At 35.4% G+C, this 20,402-nt stretch overlaps 2 pseudogenes; both read left to right on the top strand.

Moving 5' to 3' along the window:
- Positions 1-12,968: 12,968 nt before the first annotated feature.
- Positions 12,969-13,207, top strand: LOC111738628 (annotated as a pseudogene).
- Positions 13,208-19,676: 6,469 nt separating this feature from the next.
- Positions 19,677-19,795, top strand: LOC111738665 (annotated as a pseudogene).
- Positions 19,796-20,402: the final 607 nt, after the last annotated feature.

The raw sequence follows: 20,402 nt of genomic DNA, 5'->3' as shown, positions 1-20,402 counted from the left end.
ACATTTTCTATAATTGTTTTATCTTATATTTAATATTTTTCTTATGATATTAAATATCTTATGATATTTAATACTCTGTCTTAGGGTTTAATTTATATGATATTAAATATTCATCTCTTTTTGTTACGCTTACTATTTGAATATTGTGCAATTTTCTACCCATTTACTCTCAATTTATTTGTATCTCTGTGTTTAAAGTATATCTCTTGAAGACAGCATAGAGTTTGATCTTGCTTTTAAATCCATAGCTTTGTCTTTTAATTAAAATATTTCATCTATTTATAGGCAATGTGATTAGTATATAACAGAATTTTAATCTACCATTGTGCTATTTATTTCCTATTTATCTCATCTCTTTTCTGTTTCTCTCTTCTTTTCCTGTCTTCTTTGGTTTTACACAAACATTTTAGTACGTCATTTTAATCTTTACCAGCTTTTTATTATAATTTTTGCATTATATTTTAGTGGTTGCTGGTGAGTAACAACATGCATTAACTCATGACAATCTACTTATACTTAATATTATTACTCTTATTAAAATATACAAACTTGACCTCAAAGACAAGGAAAGTAAAAGCAAAAATAAATGAATGGAACTATATTAAACTAAAAAGCTTCTGCACAACAAAAGAAACCACTGGGGAAAAAAATAGGCAACCTTCTGAATGGGAGAAGATATTTGCAAACAAAGCCTCTGATATATTCAACTTCACTAGCTACTGGAGAAATGCAAATCAAAACCACAATGAGATACAACTCACACCTGTAAGAATGACTATTATCAACAAAACAAGTAATAACGAGTGTTAGAGAGGTTGTGGGGAAAAAGGAACCCTCATACACAGCGGGTGGGAATGTAAATTGGTACAGCCTCTATGGAAAACACACTATGGTGTTTCCTCAAAAAATTAAGAACAGAATTACCATATGACCTAGCAATCCCTCTTCTGGGTATCTACCCAAAAAGATTGAAAACATTTATCTGTAAAAATATATGTACCATGTTGTTCATAGAGAATTACTATGGCTAAGACATGGAAACAACCTAAGCGTCCTTTGATAGATGATTGGATAAAGAAGCTGTGGTACATGTATACAATGGAATATTACTCAATTGTAAGAAGAGATGAAATACTGCCATTTGAGATAACATAGATAGATCTTGAGGTAATCATCCTAAGTGAAATAAGACAAAAAGTTGAGAACCATATAATTTCATTTATTCATAAGATATAAAACTGAAAGCAACAAATGAACAAGACAAACAAAATCTCATAGACAGAGACAACGGTTTAGTGGTTACCAGAAAGAAAAGAGAAGGAGAAGTAGATAAGGGTAAAGTGGGTAAAATATATGGTGATGGAAGGAGATTTGATTTGAGGTGGGGAATACACAATGCAATATACAAATGTATTATTGAAGCATACACTTGAAACATATAATTTATTACCCAATGTTACTCCAGTAAATTTATTTAAAAAATTTAGAATCTTGAAGCAGTGTAATTCAATTTGCCCTACTTCTTTTGTGATGTCGTTTTCATATATATTAATGTACCTTGTAAACCCTACAATACCTTTTTTAAAAAAATTAAGAAAAAAATTACTTGTGTAATCTTTTATATTTCACCACATGTGTGTTTTTTTTCTAGTATTTCTTTTTTTCTTAATATTCATGTGACCATCAGTGTCATTTCTCTTGAGACTAAAGAAGTTCCATTGGTATTTCCAGTAGTGCTAGTCTGGTAGCAATGCATTTTCTAGGTTTTTGTCAAGAAATTCTATTTTATTTTTATATTTGTAGAATACTTGTGCTGCCTATAGATTTCCTGGCTGCCACTTTGTTTTTTAAATTGTTCAGCACTTTAAATATGTAAGTCCAATGTCTTCTGGTCTACTTCAGTGGTGGTAATGTCAGCTGTTGATCATATAGTTAGTTCTCTCCATGCAATATGTCCTTTTTTCTCTTGCTCCTTTCAAGATTTTCTCTATCTTCTTGGTTTTCAGATATTTTTCTATGGTATACTAAGATTAGATTGGTGTGTGCATGTGTGTGTATGTGTGTGTATCTTAGTTAAGCTTCACTGAACTTCTTAGGTCTCTAAATTAACGGGTTTTTATTTTTAGAAAATTTAAGATTTGATATTTTTCATATAGTATTTCTGTCCCTTTCTCCCTCTCTTTGCCTGTGGGACTGCAGTTGTACATATATTACACTTTTCAAATTGCCTCAGAGTTCCCTGTGGTTTTGTTCATTTTTGCTAAATATTTTTCCCTATGTTCAGATTTGTTAATTTCTATTCATATAACTTTAATTTCATTGATTTTTTTTCTGCTGCTGCTTCAGATTTTCTGTTGAGTTCATATAGTGAGATATTCATATCCAGTATTGTACTTTACAAAGTTCTAGAATTTCCATTTGATGTTTTCTTACAGCTTATATTTCTCTGTCGAAAGTTCCTATCTGTTTACTCATTAATATATTTCCCTTTAATTATCAGAATGTATTTAAAATTGCCTCTTTAAAACATTTGTTCAGTAGAGCATCAGGGTCTACTTGATATTAGTTTCTAATGTCACTCATAATCAGACAAAGAAGTACTTTCCTCCTTCTTTGCATATCTGGTAAGTTTTAGTTGAAACTACATGTTGCAGATGATACCCTGTGGTGATTCTGGGGTATTCTGATGATTATTGGTTTGTTTGTTTTATTTTTTGAGCATAGTAGGTGATTTACTTGCCCAGAATCAAATTATGAAATAGTCCTCCTTGCAGGTGGTGTATTATTTTCTTTGACTTTAGGTTGCTGCTTGTTTGGCTTGACCCGTGAGTGTCCCCCATGCATGCAGTTTAGCTGTGGGCCAAAGATTTGGGAATACTTTACTTTCAGAATTTAAGGTACACTCTCTCTGTGGTTTTTTTACTTCTGAGTTTTCTTCTAAATTTCTAATTGTTTTCCAGCTTGAACTTCCTACCTCTGATGCCCAATATCAGGGAGGATTCTATTTTCTGCCACTTGATGTGATTTGGAGAACACATTCAATGAAAAATGCAGCAAACACACAAACTGCAGCAGCAGCAGCAGTTCTGAAAATAGCTTCTATTTCATTGTTTCTGGGCCCCCTTATTCCAAGTGTATATAGTTTTGTGTTCAGCTAGGGATTTGGGAAGAGTTTGTACTCAGATTCTGGACTTTAGTACCTTCACAGCTCTTTCACTTCTACAATTCCCTCTTTAAAGGTCGAACATTTCTATTCTCTGAACTCTATCTAATCTGTTCATAACTGATTAGGTGAAGAAGGTTGGGGTAGTTTTTATTGAGATAATTGTAATTTATATGAAGTTGCAAGGAATAATAGAGATCCCAGGTACACAAACTTAGTTTCTCTTGAAGTTAACATTTTTAAAAACTATAGTACGATATCACAACAAGAATACGGGTACCCCTCCCCCACTTTTAAAAAGTTTACACCACTTCACTTTTATGAAAGACCTACATTAGTACTGGTTTTAACTAACTGAAAGAAAGCCAAAGATTTTTTTCTGCTTTCAGAACAGAAGGCAAAAGTGAACATGGCATTTAACATTTGTTTTGCAGCGAGCTATTATGGAGGCAGTGTGCAGCCTGAGCACAGGAAGTGGCACCACCAAGCCTTTTCCCTGAGAACAACACTCAGCATATCAGCTTCAAGCTGCCATAACTTTGAACTGTGTCTGCGAGCATCTGTGCTTTATCTCAATTTATTTTGTGCATCCGTTAGCAACACAAGTCCTAAGGTAATTGCTTCTTTGTTTTAATACCATTTTGACTTATGAAAAGTTTTATAGGAAGACTGTACTTTCCCATAGTGGGGGAAACATGTATTGACATTGATACACTCACTATCTTATTCGCGTTCCTTTATTTTACTTGTATCCATGTATGTGTGCATGGGTGTATTTATTCTATAAAATTGTTGAAGGCCCCCTGGGATGTTTCCAGTTTTTAGCTAATATGAATCAAGCCTCTATGGACATATGTGTATAGGTGGTTATTGTTATTGTTGTTATGTGCATGTTCAAAGGTTTAATTGTTGGGTCATATGGTAATCGCTACTTTTATTTCACAAGAAACTGCCAAACTTTTTTCTGAGTGACTGTACCATTTCTCATTCTCATCAGCATGAGTGATCCAGTTTCTCTATATTCTTACCAACATTTGATATTATTATTATTTATTTTAGCCATTCTGATAGGTGTGTGGTGATAGTTCGTTATAGTTTTAATTTTCATTTTCCTGATGGACTCAATCTAGAATATGTAGACAAACAACAAATAATCAGTTAGAAAATGGACAAAAGATATACAAGGCTTTGCACTGATGAGGTAATACAGATGGCACATACTAGATATTAGTCTTTTAAACTATTTTCTGCAGGAGGAATTACTTGATATCGTCATGCCACCATTACTGAATTGAAATTACATAGAAATATATGTATATCATAAGTAAAATGTAGAATAAAATTTTAAAATATTTGAACAAGCACCATTAAAAACAAAAACAGGCTCTGTATAGATAAAATACTAAAAACAAATATATCAAAAGCTACAATGATTATCTTTGATGATATTAACATGAATAATTTTTTGTCTATTTTCCATTTTTTTTGTGCTAGTAGGTGGTTAGAAAGTTATCGTCTGTATTGATTAAATTATTTCAGCATTTTTTTTATTAGATTACAACTTAATCATTGTTGAAAATGTATTTCTCAAAAAGGTTAATAAAAATTCCAACTTGAATATCATGCATAGATATGGAAATTTCCACAATTCTCTGAACTCAACTTTGATTTCCCTAAATCTCCTGAAACGATAAGTAACTTCAGAGAGAGCATATAGCTTTCCTACTACTAAGCAAGTGTTTAAGTAATGATATCTAATAGGTTTAGTGGTTTCATTCCAAATAACATGCACGTAATATATTAACTATAATAATATCTAATGAATAATTTGAATTAAGTTTCAACCGTATTTTAAAAAAAGGACTTCAAGGTTAGCTTCCTAAAATATTGATATTAGTACACAATCATTTGAGAGAAAATTCATCTCAGAAATAATGTAAAAAATGAAGCATATTTTGAGTTGAACATTTTCGAAAGTAGTTTCACACACAATAAGTAAAAATTAAGTAATGAACTATACTTTTATAAACATTTAGTCAAGGTTTCTTAGGATAAGCTGGGCCCTGGGCAACTCTTTCTACTTTGCTAAAGATTATACTTTCGAGTTATAGTGAGTCAATTAGAATTTCCTATAAATGCAGCTGAACATCTGGATTTGCTTAGACAAATCCACATAATCCATTTAAAATTTATTTTGGTTCATTTTCCCCCTAGGACCAACAGAGAAATCTTTCTTCCCCCCAAAACTGTAAATCTAGCATATTAAATTCAGTCTTTTAGACTCAGTTATTGTATATGACATTCTAGGAAGTTTAGCTTTTAAATTTATAAATGTTCATAAACACCTATAATATAAAAAAAAGTAAAAATGACTTATTAGGTAATCAAGCAATTCTCATGCCAAGATTACAAAATTTTTCAATCACTTGGTGGATGGAATGCATAAAACTTTCATCTTTACCATAAAGCTATTAACATTTAAAAATTGGCAAGGTTGGCATTTCATATAGTAAATAACTTCTTATAATACTACCTACCATCCACACATCAATGCCAGCAGCCCATGTTCCAACTTGGCCTGCCTTTTTATTGAAGTTGTTGAATATTACTTTTAAGAGTTTTTGTTGTTGTTGTTGTTGTTTTTGGCCTGGAATACAAGTTGGAGAGAAAAATCCTCAGTGTACAATATTCATAGTAAGTGTATTGATGATTAGTGTACCTTTAAGAGCTCATAAATTACAAGCTCAAGTCAAGAATACTGTAAACACTCTGCTAACACATATTCTCTTAAAAACACAGTGGGCCGTAATGAGGGAGTTGAAAAGAGTAGTTTTAAAATTTTATATATTATTCATTTTCCATTGGTTTTCCTAACAAACAACTAATAAAAGGAAATAAGTGGCCAAAGAAAAGAAGAGTAAAGTAATCTTGGGGCTGAGGCTAAATCAGGGAATAAGAAAATTTTATTAGTGCTAAAAATATGCCTCCAACAGATAGAGAAGTAGCCCAGATATAGGAGCTCTGGTTTGCTTTCTAAGTCCACAGGGGATGAGAGTTGGGATTTAACTTACTGCTTTTGAAAATAATTTTAAGTTATAGACAGAAGTAAAAATTGGTAATATGGTTAAACTGTTTTACATGCCTCAGACAGTCTTTCAAAGATTTATCTGCAGCTAATATTCTCAATTTACTTCATCTAGAAAAATGTTAGTTTCTGCTTTAGGTACCTTACTTTAATTTGAAAACATACCATTGAGTATTGAATATATATGATGAGTTTATGCCTGAGGACTTTTTCCTCTTGGTACCATTTCCCTTTTGGAAAATGTAGTTGAACAGGTACATGATATAGCTTGATAGAAATACCCAGGTGGCTGTTTAGAAGATGGTATGCACCAGTATGATGCATTGGTCTTTTCCTTTTTTTCAATGACTTGTTTTTCAGGGACAGATGCTAAGAACTGAGAATGCACAAAATCCAGTTCTGTCAGAGAATTTAAGTTTTGGCGTTTTGAGCTCTCTCATTATAAACATTTATATTCATCCCCAACAGTGATGCCCATTGACCTAATGCTAGCATCCTATGACACACTTCTAAGAGACTTCAATTACATATAGATGATCTTTAATTTCAGTTCTTCCCACCCCACTGGTACTGTGTTCTTGTAAGCAAATCGCTGCCACTGACTGTTCTGTTATAGTATCACTGTTGGTTTGAAGTGAAATATGTTGTTTTTGAAATAATGTTCAGGAAAATGGCCTATAAATTTCTTATTTATGGTGTATTTTTTTTAAATTAACGAAAATTCAAAACTAAGAATTATCCGACTTGACCCTCTTCACATTGCTCTGGGGAAAGTGGCATAAATGCTAATTTTTGGACTGCTTTATTGCTGTAATAGATGATCCTTTGTCTCTGAAAAAAAAATAAAGGTACATCAAAACCTTAGGGAAAAAATTTATTTCCTACAGTCTTAGAACAGGGCTGTTCAACAGAACTCTGCAATGATGGAATGTTCTATTTCTCAGCTAATACACAGTCAGTAACTCCATGGAGTTATTGAGCACTTGAAATGTGGCCAGCGTGGTCAAGGAACTGAATTTTTCATTTTAATTAATTGTAATTTAAACAACCAAATCGGACAGTGCAGTTCTAAAAAGAGGTGTCACTGGAGATGGGGCTTACAAATGAAATGAATATGAAGCTCCTACTGAGAACTTGGTGCCACAGTATGGTATAGTGGTAAAGATCATGCTCTGGTATTTGAGTTTCTGTATCTCACATTACTAGCAAGTTATTTAAGTCTCTGTATTTCTGTTCTTCATCTGAATAACAAGAATAACATCTACCATATAGGATTCCTGCGAGGGTCAAATGAGTTAATACATTTAAACAGTGCCTTACATAGACTGAGTACTCAATGAATATCAATTGTTACTATTATTGGCAAAAAAAAAAATTATTTGTGACTATCCAACTATGACTGATAGGATATACTTTTTAAAAATACTGATAGGACATACTTTTTAAAAATATTTATACTTTATGGAGTGGTGCTTAGTTTTAGGGAAGCTAAAGTGAGTAAAAGGGGGAAGTGAGATAGTGGAGGAAGGAATACCAAGACTCGGTGGTGTATTACCAAGGTGGCCTCAGCTTTCCAACAGGACACAATGAAATTGCTGTCACTTAGAAGCTGCATGAGAAAGCTATGATTAAGAGCAATTCATCAAGGGTAATAATAGCTATACGTTATTTGCTGGCTCATGTACCTATCCTGTCACTTGTCAAAGTTCTCCACATGGGCTTTAGGTTATGGTACAAAGCCCTTTGGCAACTACTGGGAAAACCAGATCTCTGTGGGTCCAGATCCCGGGGACTGAAACTTCTGTGGCTTCTACCACAGTGGGTACAATAAAGTTCATGTAGTAGTCTGGCTTTCATCCTCAGAGAAAGGAAGTCCACAAAAACTTTAGAACCATAAGAACACTAGCCTCCATTAGGGCTATTCTAACAGGAAGCTTGGCAAGCAACTGACACCACAGTGAGAGGATGTAGGTAGGCTGAGCAGGTATGAGGAAGCATAAGACATGGATCACGTCATCCCCGTAGACACATATATAAGAATACATGATTCTTTCTCACAGTTAGGGGACTCCAGTCAAGGATACTTTTTAAAGTATCTTTAAGCAACACAATTTTATAATGATATGGCAGCAAGAGCCAACTGTATGATTGTTTAGACAATTTAAACTCTAGATATAGAGAATTACAGTAGAATATCAACAATTTTTCGATTTTTGGATTTTTGACCCCAGAAGTCTTTCTACACATCTGGTGAGTCCAAGTCAAGAATTTCTGCTTGTGATTGCTGAGAGGCATGGCTGCTTGGAAGCAGGAGATGATGCAAATGACTTCTGCTACTATTCTATTTTTAAGAAATGTTGCAGACATTGAAATCTAAAGCAACAGGTAACATTCTGCATAAAATGTGTTCTGCCAGCTGGTGCCACTAGTCAGTCTTTCTCTTAAACTCTTGCTTGAAAGCCTCTCTAGGGTCTTGCTGGGTGCATAACTGATTACGCAGTACCTGTGATCACTTTTTCAGCTCTCCACCCAGTTAGGTACTGATCCCTGCCTTCTTCTGCTAAAATGTACTTGTCCTTAATCTCCAATTGATGTGAACAGCTCACTGGCTTAGAGATGTCTGTCTGTATCGGCATGTCTGCCTGAGATTTCTAGCTTCTTGCCTAAATCAGTCCTTTGTGCAATCAGGAGCTTAATGCCTATTTTTAAAAAATGGCAAAGAAGCTGCTTTAGTGGCAGCGTAGCAATGAAAATGGCATTGAAATTATTTGTTTCTTCATGTATCTCAGAGTGAAAAGCTCCTCAAGGATAGCAAATATTTTTTTGCTTAGCTTTGTATCCTCAGTACCTAAACCAAAGTCTGCCATTACTATCTGTTGAATAAATGAATGGCACAGATAAGATGGAGAATATTGGCCCAAAAAGGCACAAACTTAGACTAAGGGGAAGAAAATTCATATTTTTTTCATGATAGTGTTATGTGGAATTTTACATGATACACAGCTATGTGAATAAGGAGGATGGAAACTAAACATGCTAACATTTTTGTTTTAAAAAGCATATAATCACAAACGTATGCATTTGTATATATAGAGATATGCAAAGGAAAATACTTTTTAAAAGTGTAGCAAAACATTAACAACAGGTATCTGTGGTCAGTTAGATTACAGGTAATTTTTGTTGTATTCTTTATATATTTCAGATTTTTTTTAATGAATATGTACTATAATTTATAATTTAAAAAGTAATGCTATAAAAAGTCTGCCCAAAATTCAGTAGAGAAAAGAAGAGAGAGAAGTAAAATAAGAAATAGTCATTTTATAATCTATCAAAATATAGATAGGAACTGTACTATTAAACTACTACTAATAATGAACATTATAATGTACATTATAATGAACATTATAAAATAATGTATTGGACATCAGGGTGAGGCAGAGTAAATTCTCTGCCTAGAATATACTTCTGCTATATGGTTTTCTAACACCCCAATCCTGCACCACAAAGTCGATGGGCATGGAAGAGACTCCTAAAACAATCGCACAATGAGAGTTTGGGGTAATAGTATGCACAGCCACTACTCATGCTGGACACTTAGCTGGAAAGTAATTCCGTCTCCCTAAACAGAGCCTTGCTGTTCCATGCTGTTCCCCTTGTTTCAAATTCTTGCTCTGTAGAACCATCTGAAACCTCTCATTTTTCAAATCTTACACCATACAAAACCAAACAAGAGGATCTGAAAGGCTGTAGAACAGCCTGTATGATTTTAAATGAGCGGTTATCAACAAGACTTGATTTGGGCCTTCATGGGGAGTTTGGCAACATCTGGAAAGATTTTTAGTTGTTACAGCTGGGGAGGGGGACAGGTGTTATGGGCATCTAATGGGCAGAGGCTCTACATGCTACATTGTATAGTACAGCCTTCAGAACAGAATTACTTGACTCAAAATGTCAACATTAATGAGGTTGATAAACATTACTTTAGAATATGAAAAACAGGTCAAAATGAGACTTACTGCCTCTACTACTCTTAGGAAAGAGGAATATTGGGAAGCCACACTGGAATGGTCAACTCCAGGCAGGGACACACACAGATACTAGAAAATCACTGCCATCACAACTATTTGTTTCAGAGTCACACCCTGCTTCCTGGATCTACATTGCCAAGAAGACAAATGGAATGCCCTACACCTTCACATGAAACTTCAATCTCATGATTACTCACTGGAGCATCTTGACAGAAACCTCTAGGGGTCTTCAGGAAGAGAGAGCAGAAGTCAGGAAAGTGTGCCTACACTTTATTTCTGTTTTCTGAACCTTCCTCTGGAGCATCCAGTTAGCACAATCTGAATCAAGGTATGCTAGGAAAGGAAGGCTTTCCTTTCAGAACTTTGCACTATCATAGGAGGGTAAAATGGATAGATGTTAACTGAATTATTCTCCTCTATTTAAGAGATTATATTCATATTTAAATGCAATTAGGGCTCCCCATGGAAACTTTTATCATTCATGACTATGTCATTCCTGAATTCTTAGTCGGATTAGTCTCTCAACTGGATGACTAGTTTTCAGGATGTTTTTCTCCCAACAAGGGCTCATAGACTAATAGACTACATTTCCTGATTCATTTTTATGTTTAATAATGTCTCTTTGTAACCTTCAGAAATAAAAGCAACTTGCCAGGTAGTAGTTTCTTGTGTGGTATTCTCTCTGAGTCAAAATACTGTCGACATTGCTTTCTGTCTCTAGCATTAGATGTTTCTATAGAAATCTGAGGCCAGCCAGATAACTTCCTCCAGGACATGATTTTCTTTTTCTGACAGAAACCTGAAGGATTAAATGTACTTCTGCATCAGTGTGTGCTCATTGATCTGCAGATGTGATTCTTTATTTAAGGTGAATTATTTTGTGCTCTATCTTTCAATGTATTAAGTGGGAATAGTGGTACAATTATGGAGTAACATAGACTTCAAAATGTCTTTCAATGTATATATTTTTTATTTTTAATTTTATTTTTTTATTTTTTTGCTCCAAAAAGACTATCTACCTTGTAGAGATTACCTATCATTTCTCTGGTTGTTTTAGTCTTATTTATCTGTTAGTATTTTTATTGGTTTAATCTCATCAAAATTCATTATGATTATGTCTACTTTTCCCTCTATAGCAATAATATGTCAATAATTTAATATTCAATGTTGACTCTTTTATTTAGCATTTTGAATCATTATATCTGCTCTGTAGTGACATTTTTATTGCTAGATTTGTTTCTTTGGGTCTACAAATTACTCTGCTTTTTAACTGATATATGAAAAATGCTGGAGGACTCAACAAGATACAATCATGAAACAATTGATATATTTTATCCCACTGTCTCTCCTGACATGTACTGTGTGCTACCTCTTTCTCATTCATACTTGAAAAGTTGGACAAGTCCCATAGCTTCTCTTATCTCTTTCAAGTCACAAGATCTGTCTCATTTAAGTAACAAAAAAGCCTAGTGTAAAGTACTTTGTAACTGTGTTTTAAATTGTTCTTCTTCCCCAGTTCAGATCCACTTCAAACAGAGAAGTCTATAGTTTGTAAAGGGGGTATGGCAAGCTTATCTTGTTTACTTGACCATCCTCACCAGAGGATGGGTCTCTGAAGCCTGAAAAATCTAACCTAGGAAGATGTGGTTAGGTAGCCAAGACGGGAACATTCTCCTATGAATAACTTCTCACTGCAGTTCCATGACACTAACAATGCCTGTCTTCCAACTGACCACTTTCAAATCTTCTCCTACCCCAGGATTTCTATGTATCCCTTTCCTGGGTCATTTGTTTTCTCCTGGACATTCTCTTAGGTGGAGTCTCTTTCGCAATGCCTCTGTGAAACCATATACCATTCTTTGCTCTTTTCTTTACCATCACAGGCCTAAATAAGAAGGGACAGATATTCACCTTTCTCAGTGTTCCTCTGGCATCATATCTTACTTGGCTTTAGGTAAAAAGACATATAGTCATCCCCTTCCCCGTGGGGGGATGGTATGAAAACAAAACAATGCATTGAACTAACACCTTTCCTTGTACTCGCTTCTAACCTTAATCGCCTATGTAAGCCAGAGGTATGTTTTCTCAAAAGCTGGCAGAATCAGGTTTGCTTTTGTTCTAAAATTATACCTAAGTTTTAATGTAAATTAAAACTGAGTGACAACATGGAGAGGCCGATGTCACGGAAAGAAGTTATTACTCACATTTCCCAAGAGAATGGAGACATACTAAACCACACATGGCTACAGGGAGAGCATCAAGATGGTCAAGAGGCAGAAGACAGGAATGAGGGAAAGTCTAGGCCAGAGACCTTATAGGGGTTTTCATGAAAAGGCCAAGCGGAGCAGAGTAAACAGTTTAGGACAGGCTAGTTTGAATATTTCCGGTGAGCTTTGGGGCATAGGAGCTGTTCTTTGTTGTCTGATATCTGGCCTTGGGGTGATCTAGGGCAGGGAAAATATTGGTTTGTCAGTGTTAGATAAGGAGGTGGTTGGGCCTGCAAACTTGGAATTGGTTGGTTTGTATATGGGAGACATGCTCCTGGTTGAGCCCTTTGCTATCTCTAAGAATTATATGGCCCTGGGTGGGCAGGCATACCTCCCCGAATCCATAAGTCCCCCAGATGCAAAAGCATCAGGAATACAGAAAATCTTCTGGTGGTGGAATGGTGGATTACCTAGCACCTGGTTAAATGGAGCTCGAGGCTATGAGCAAATACACTGGCCCAGTGAATCCAGCTGTCTTCTCTCATCTGATTGTGGTGCTATTGGTCATCTGCATGTTCTTCACTGCCTGTTTCTTTGTTTATGAGGTCACCTCTATCAAGTACACTAGGGAAATCTACATAGAGCTCCTATCTCCTTGGTGGCCTTACTCTTCATGGACTTTGGTGTCCTCTTCCTGCTGCTCTGCGTTAGCATTTGCATATGAGCTCCCAAGGCAGCTTCACTGAATTCCTGCTTTTGTAAATTATTATTTTTTCACTATCACTGGAAGTGTTCTAGCTGCTCTAAATGCAGCTCACAATAAAGGCAGATGTGTGACAAAAAAAAAAAAAAGAATACAGAAAATAAGAAAATATAGTTAATTTAATTGGCCCTGTGATGAATGGATTCCAAGTAGGCAAATAGAGAATATAAGAAAGCACAGAATGACCATCTCTTAGCATATCTGACTTTGGTAATCTAGCTGCTCACTTTAGGATATGAGGGTGTCTATTGTCTTTTTATATAAAAGCATGCCACATGCAATAATTGGGACATATTTTATTCCAAAAAAATTATTGTGTTAGTTTTCTATTAATGCCATAACAAATTACCATGAATATAGTGGCTTACAAAACACAAATCTTATAGTTCTATAGGTTAGGAATCCAACATGGGTCTCACTGGGCTAAAACCAAGATTTTAGCTGACAGGACTGCAAAAATTTCTGTAGGCTAGTGGTGAGCCCCAGTGTGGAGAATATCTTCTCTTCATTTTGAACACTGTTAATCAAGGTGAAGGGAAATCAGTTTTATCCATGTATTTGAATTTTAAGTGGAATTTTCAAAACTGGAATCCACTGGAGCTATTTCATCACATTTGAAGGAGCCTGAAATGACTGGTCATTCATTCATGCCTCCTAGATCCTTGGTATTGATTTTTGTCCTTTCTGAGACCTGGAGATTCACCTATTCCTTTGAATCTTTGAGCAGCTATACCTTATTTTTCTAAAAAGTTTTTTTTAAAACCCAACTTAGCCAGAGTCCATTTCTGTTGCTTTCTACCAAATAAATGTGATGTCTAGTGTTAATGTTAAACAGGAACAAAGGAAAAACTGCTTTGAATAGTAATTCTGCATTGTCGATTTCACAGTCAAGTTGTGTTTCTGTATTTCTGTGACGTATTAGATACTTAGAATCACAGATCAATAATATCTTAGTAAAGTATAATACTTCATTTGCCTCACTCAGGGAAAAATACATTTTGTTTGGAAGAAGTCAATGAAAGAAAGATAACTAATAAAAATTCATTGTTTCCTTATAGTGATTTGGGTTTTTGCTGAATTTGAAATTTTTATGCCAATATTCCAGGGTCACTGATTTAGACAAATTAAAGGTATAAATCACATGAAAGCTGTAATTGCCAGACTGGTTGGTTTTCACTTTACATTTATAAAATCTATTTGTTCTACTCTATTTTAATATCTCTGCTTTACCTGTTTTTGTTGTTATGGTAAAACAACTTCTTCCTTGGTATATCCATTTATCTAGGCCCTGCTTAGAAACCGTTTTGAATCATAGTTGGGGCATGCTGGGCTTTACCTGTTTGTCAAACAGCAATAACATCTTTAAAAGGAAGCTAGTTTTACTGCAGTAACGTTCATATTATCAATTCATGGAAAAGTATTTGAGAGATATCTGAGTTCATAAGTACCTAGCCAGCATATTACAATGTAGAATTATTTTTAAAGATTTATTCCTTAATTAATAATTAATTATAATAATAACTACTTTATTAATTTATTGGGCATTTATTATATGCTAGGAAAATGGCAAAATTAAATTTATTTTTCATAGTAACTCTATGATTTAAAAATTCAGCAATCTCAATTTATAGATAAGAAAACTAAAACTTAAGAGACTGTAAGCAATGCTTCAGAATGCTTCAGAATTACACAGAGATCAAGGTAGGATTTGAAGCCAGATCTACATGACTCAAAATTTATTGCTTCCAATAACTCTAACATTTTGGTTTTTCCTAAACTTCATTTACCTCCTAAATGATTCAAAGTGTGTATATACTCATATTTTATACTTTCAACAATACAAAAGCGCAACTCTTTCTATGAGTTATCATAAAGAACTTAGAAATCTCAGCTGACAGGTTGACTCTTTTAGAACCCTGGGTCATCTAACCAGTTTCAGGGTAGTTGTTTGGATATTTATTGTGGATATACTAGAATCTTTGTAAAGTTAGTAAATAAAGGTTTAATAAAAATTTAATAATTATTTTGAGAACAACATTCATGAAGGTAGGCTTTCTAAGTATCAGTGAATTTGAACCATTGTTCCCCCCACAGTCTCCTGGTAGCAGGTGGAAGAGTCTGATGAGTAGGACAAATCCTTTTCTTGCCTGAATCACACTCATCTTATAGAGAAAAAAATAAGGTTAAATGACAGAACTTGGGATCTGGGTAGAATTTCAATACAGTCCATATTTTCATTTTTTATATAATATAATGAAAGTAAATCATATTCAATCAATGATATACATTTTTTAAACATTTTATAGGTGTTTTTGTGTCTGCACATTGAGCATTTATATAAGTAACACAATGGAGCATAGTGGTTAAACACAGTCTTTGAAATTGGAACACTTGAGCTCAATTCTAGCTCTGTTACTTATTACTTGGAGCGTGTAACTCGAGTGTTCTCTGCCTTAGTTTTCTCATCTGTGAAAAGGATATCATAGTTCCTACTTGGTTTCACAAGGTTTTTAAGGATGAAATTGTTAATACTTGCAAAGCTCTTATAAAAGTTATGAAATTATTACAAATGCTTGACAAATATTAGCTATTATTATTTTGTGTATATGATCAGGTGTGTGTCTTAAATTGTAAAAAGAGCATCTGATACTGAGAACAGTATCTTCAAAAAATGTACTTCCAAAAAGAATTACTATAAATGCATTAACCTATAGGCACTAACATTGGGCTAAGATATTAATTAGCTTAGGAAAAGTTTTACTAATGTGTAAAACGACCCCCAAATCTCATTGGCTTGGAACAACAAAGTTTACTATCTTCATAGTGCTTCAAATCTATGTCAGTACAACTGTGTCTGGGCTGCATATAATCTCATGCATGCTTCATCTTTAAAAGAACAGCACACATCAAAGATTTAGCTGGCCTCACATGAGAAGGAAAGAGGTAGCACTGAGGAATCACTCAATGACTTTTAGAGATTGAACTTGAGAGTACCAGTCAAGATGGTAGAGCAGATAAATGCTGTGCGGGCCTCCTCTCATGACCACATTAAAATTACAACTAAACTACAGAACAACCATCATTGAGAATCGCCTGAAGTCTTGATGAACAGCAGTCCTACAACTAAGGACTTAAAGAAGAAGCCACATCAAGACTGGTAGGAAAGCAGAGACTCTAAACAGACTAGCCCCACATTTGGCAATTGAGAATCGGGAGGGATATCTCTGCTGCAAAAGTCCTCCTGGAGGAGCAAGAGGTGCCAGCCCAACACCAGGCTCCCCAGCCTGGAGCACCAGTGCTGGGAAAAGAAGTCCCCACAACTTTTGATTGTGAAAATCAGCAGAAATTGTGGCTGAGTGAGATGGATGGTTGCTGGGGTCTCAGGCACTCCTCTTAAAGGGCCCATGCATGAACTTACTTACTGACAAACTCATTTGTTCTGAGCTCCAGTGCCGGGGCAGTAGCTCAAAAGGTGCCAAGAACATACAGGGAAGAACTGAATTGTTTGGCTTTAGGGAGAGGGCTGTAGGGGCAGCTTTCTCCCACACAGAGGTACTAGCAGTTCCTTTGTTGAATCCTCCCACGTCCCAGTGTGCAAACTCCAGCGGGTGACATATCTACATTTCTATCAACCTAGCTAACATGGATCATCCTGCTCTGGTGATTCCCTGAGACCCTGCCCCACCAAACTTTTGGGCCCACTTAAGCTTATTCCAGTGGCTTTTCCATAAAAACAGCCTCTCTTGGCTCATGATTCAGACTTTTGCAATAACTCTCAGTTTTGAAACACCAAATAAGTAGCATTGGCTTTAGTATGCCCTATACCTACCTCTTACTAAGCATCCTCAAGCCTAGCAATAGTGGCAGCTGGCCTAGGTTCACCGATTAACTCTCTCAGGCACTTTCAAGCCCAGTATGCATGGAAGACATCTGTGTATCACTTTGTGGCTCATGCCAGATGGCCCCAGGCAGAGTACAACCTAAAAATGAACTTGGCCTGTGGCAGGGCCTCTTTCAGGAAGCCCCAGGCTGGCACACCCAGTGGCTGGTTTGGACTTAGCAAGAGCACCACAAACAACATATCCAAAGGGCAGACTTGGTAAGCACAAGAGTCCTGCTAAATCTTGCTTTGTAAGGTCAGCGCCTGCACAATAGCTTATCCACTGTAGTCAAGGCCGGTCCCCACAATGAATCAGCCTAAGAGGCAATCCCTCCCATTGATGTTCAAACAGCAAGCAAGGCTCAACTAACAGCAGAAGGATACACGTGACCTACACAAGAGACAAACCTGGAGCAACTAGCTCAAGTGACCAGGAAGACTGTACTATTGGGCCCCATAGGACACCTAAAGCCACCCCACATAAAGCCACTCTCCCAATATCAAGAGACATAGCAACTCTACTTAAGACATTGAAACAAACACATAGAGACAGACAAAATGGAGAGACAAAGAAACATCTCCCAAGTAAAACACACACACACACACACACACACACACACACACACACACACACACAGAACAAAGCTCCAGTAAAAGAATTAGACAAATAGGAGGCAAGCAATATACCAGAAGCAGAGTTCAAAACACTGGTTATAAGGATGTTCAATGATCTCAGTGAGAACTTCAACAATGAGATAGGAAACATAAAAATGGAGATAAAAACAATAAAGAAACAGAAATGAAGAATCCATTGGTGGGAATTACCTGAAGCAGAGAATTGAATCAGCAATTTGGAATACAAAGGAGCAGAAAACACCCAATCAGAACAGAAAAAGAAAAATAATTTTTTAAAAAATGAGGATAGTTTAAGGGGCCTCTGGGACAGCATCAAGTGTATCAGCACTCATATCACAGGGGTATCAGAAAGAGAAGAGAGAGAGAGCAAGGAATTGAAAACCTATTTGAAAAAATAATGATGGAAAACTTTCCTATCCTGGCAAAAGAAATAGACATACAAGCCCAGGAAGCACAGAGATCCCAAACAAGATCAACCCAAAGAGGCCCACACCAAGACACATCTTAATTAAGATTCCGAAGGTTAAAAACAGAGAGAATCTTAAAAGCAGCAGGAGAAAATAAGTTAGTTACCTACAAGGCAGCTCCCGTAAGACTGTAAGCTGATTTTTGCAACAGAAATTTTGCAGGCCAGAAAGGATTTGCACAAAATACTAAATGAAAAGCAAGGACCTACAACCAAGATTACTCTACCTAGCAAAGCTATCATTTAGAATTGAAGAACAGAAAAGGAACTTTCTACTCATGAACAAGCAAAAGGTGCTCATCACCATGAAATCGTATTATAAGAAATGTTTAAAAAAAAAAAGAATGAATGAAAGAAAGAAACGAAGAAAGAAAGAAAGAAAGAAAGAAAGAAAGAAAGAAAGAAAGAAAGAAACAAACAAACAAACAAACAAACAAACAAACAAACGAAGAAAATGTTAAAGGGACTTTTTAAAGAATTTTTTAAAGAGATCAAAAATATGAATTATAAAATGGCAGTAACTATGTAGCTATCAATTACTTTAAATGTTAGTGGATTAAATGCTCTAATCAAAAGACATAGGATGACTGAATGGATAAGAAAACAAAACCATTACACATGCTGCCTTCAAGAGACTCACTTCAGATCAAAAGACACACAGTGAAAATAAAGGGATGGAAAAGGTATTTTAGAAAGTGGAAACAAACAAACATAAAAGATGGGGTAGCAATACTTATACCTGTCAAAACAGCCTTTAAAACATAGTTTATAACAAGAGACAAAGAAGAACCCAGTAATCCCATTTCTGAGTATTTATCCAAAGAAACCAAAACACTACTTCAAAGGGACTTGTGCATCCATATGTTCATTGCAGGATTATTCACAGTAGTCAAGATTTGGAGGTCACTTGGGTGTCTATCAATGAATGAATGGATAAAAAAGAGGTGGTACATATATACAATGGAATCTCACTCGGTCATAAAAAAGAATGAAATCTTGCCATCTGCAAGAACATGGATGAACCTGGAGGGTATTCAACTTAGTGGAGTAAGTCAGACAGAGAGAGACAGATGCCATATGATTTCACTTATATATAGATTCTAGAGAACAGGATAATCAAATAAACCACAGAAACAAGCTCATAGTTACAGAATGCATTTTGATGGTTGGCAGATGTAAGCAGGTTAGGGGGGATGTGTGAAGTGGGGAGGGGATTAAGAGGTACAAACTGGTAGTTTCAAAATAGTCATGAGGATGTAGAGTATAGTATGGAGAATATGTTCACTAGTATTGTAATAAGTATGTAAGGTATAAGATGGGTACTGTATTTATTGGGGCGATCATTCATAAGCTATATAAATATCTAATTACCATGTTATACACCTAGAATTAATAAATATTGTATGTCAACTATAATTGAAAAAATAAAAATATTAAGATAAATAACAGTCTACGGCCATACTACCCTGAACAAGCCCTATCCTGTCTGATATCAGAAGTTAAGCAGGGTCAGGCCTGGTTAGTATTTGGATGGTAGACCACCTAGGAAGACCAGGTGCTGTAGGCGTAAAAAGTAGAAAAGTAAGGGATTGTAAGCTGACAAGATCCTTGCAATCTGTGAGGGTTGCCTCACCTAAAAAATTAATTAATTAATTAATTAATAAAATTCCCACTTGAAAGCAACACATACCACTTCCACTTATATTTCTGATGCCAAAACAAGTCATCATATTTAGCCTAACTTCAAAGGGTCAGGGATGAATAATCATCTCACAGGGAAGAGGAGAAAACATTTTGAAGAGCAATACTATTGCTACCATGCCTAATAATAACTATTATTTATTGAGCAACTACTATAAACTAAGCGTTGCTCTATATTATATCTCATCTTTACAAAATCTCTATAAGATAGTTGTTTTGTTTCCTCTCTAGAAATAAGGAAACTTATATACAGAAAAGTTGGTTTATTCAACCACTGTTCTTTCATTAAGCTTGGTGATGAACTTTGCATTGCACCTCACTATAGAGGTACAAATAATGACCAGGAGAATCATGACCTTTATCCACAGAGTACCTGAGATTAGCATAGGAGACTAGTTAACAAATAATCATTTGATATCATTTGTGACAGATCTCAAAGAAGAGGTTCAGGATGCTATGTGAATATATGCAGA

Source organism: Pteropus vampyrus, unplaced genomic scaffold (assembly GCF_000151845.1).
Source record: "Pteropus vampyrus isolate Shadow unplaced genomic scaffold, Pvam_2.0 Scaffold41, whole genome shotgun sequence".
In the NCBI taxonomy this organism is placed as follows: Eukaryota; Metazoa; Chordata; class Mammalia; order Chiroptera; family Pteropodidae; genus Pteropus; species Pteropus vampyrus.
Note: the sequence above shows the minus strand (reverse complement) of the source record. Positions and strands in the feature narration are given on the sequence as shown.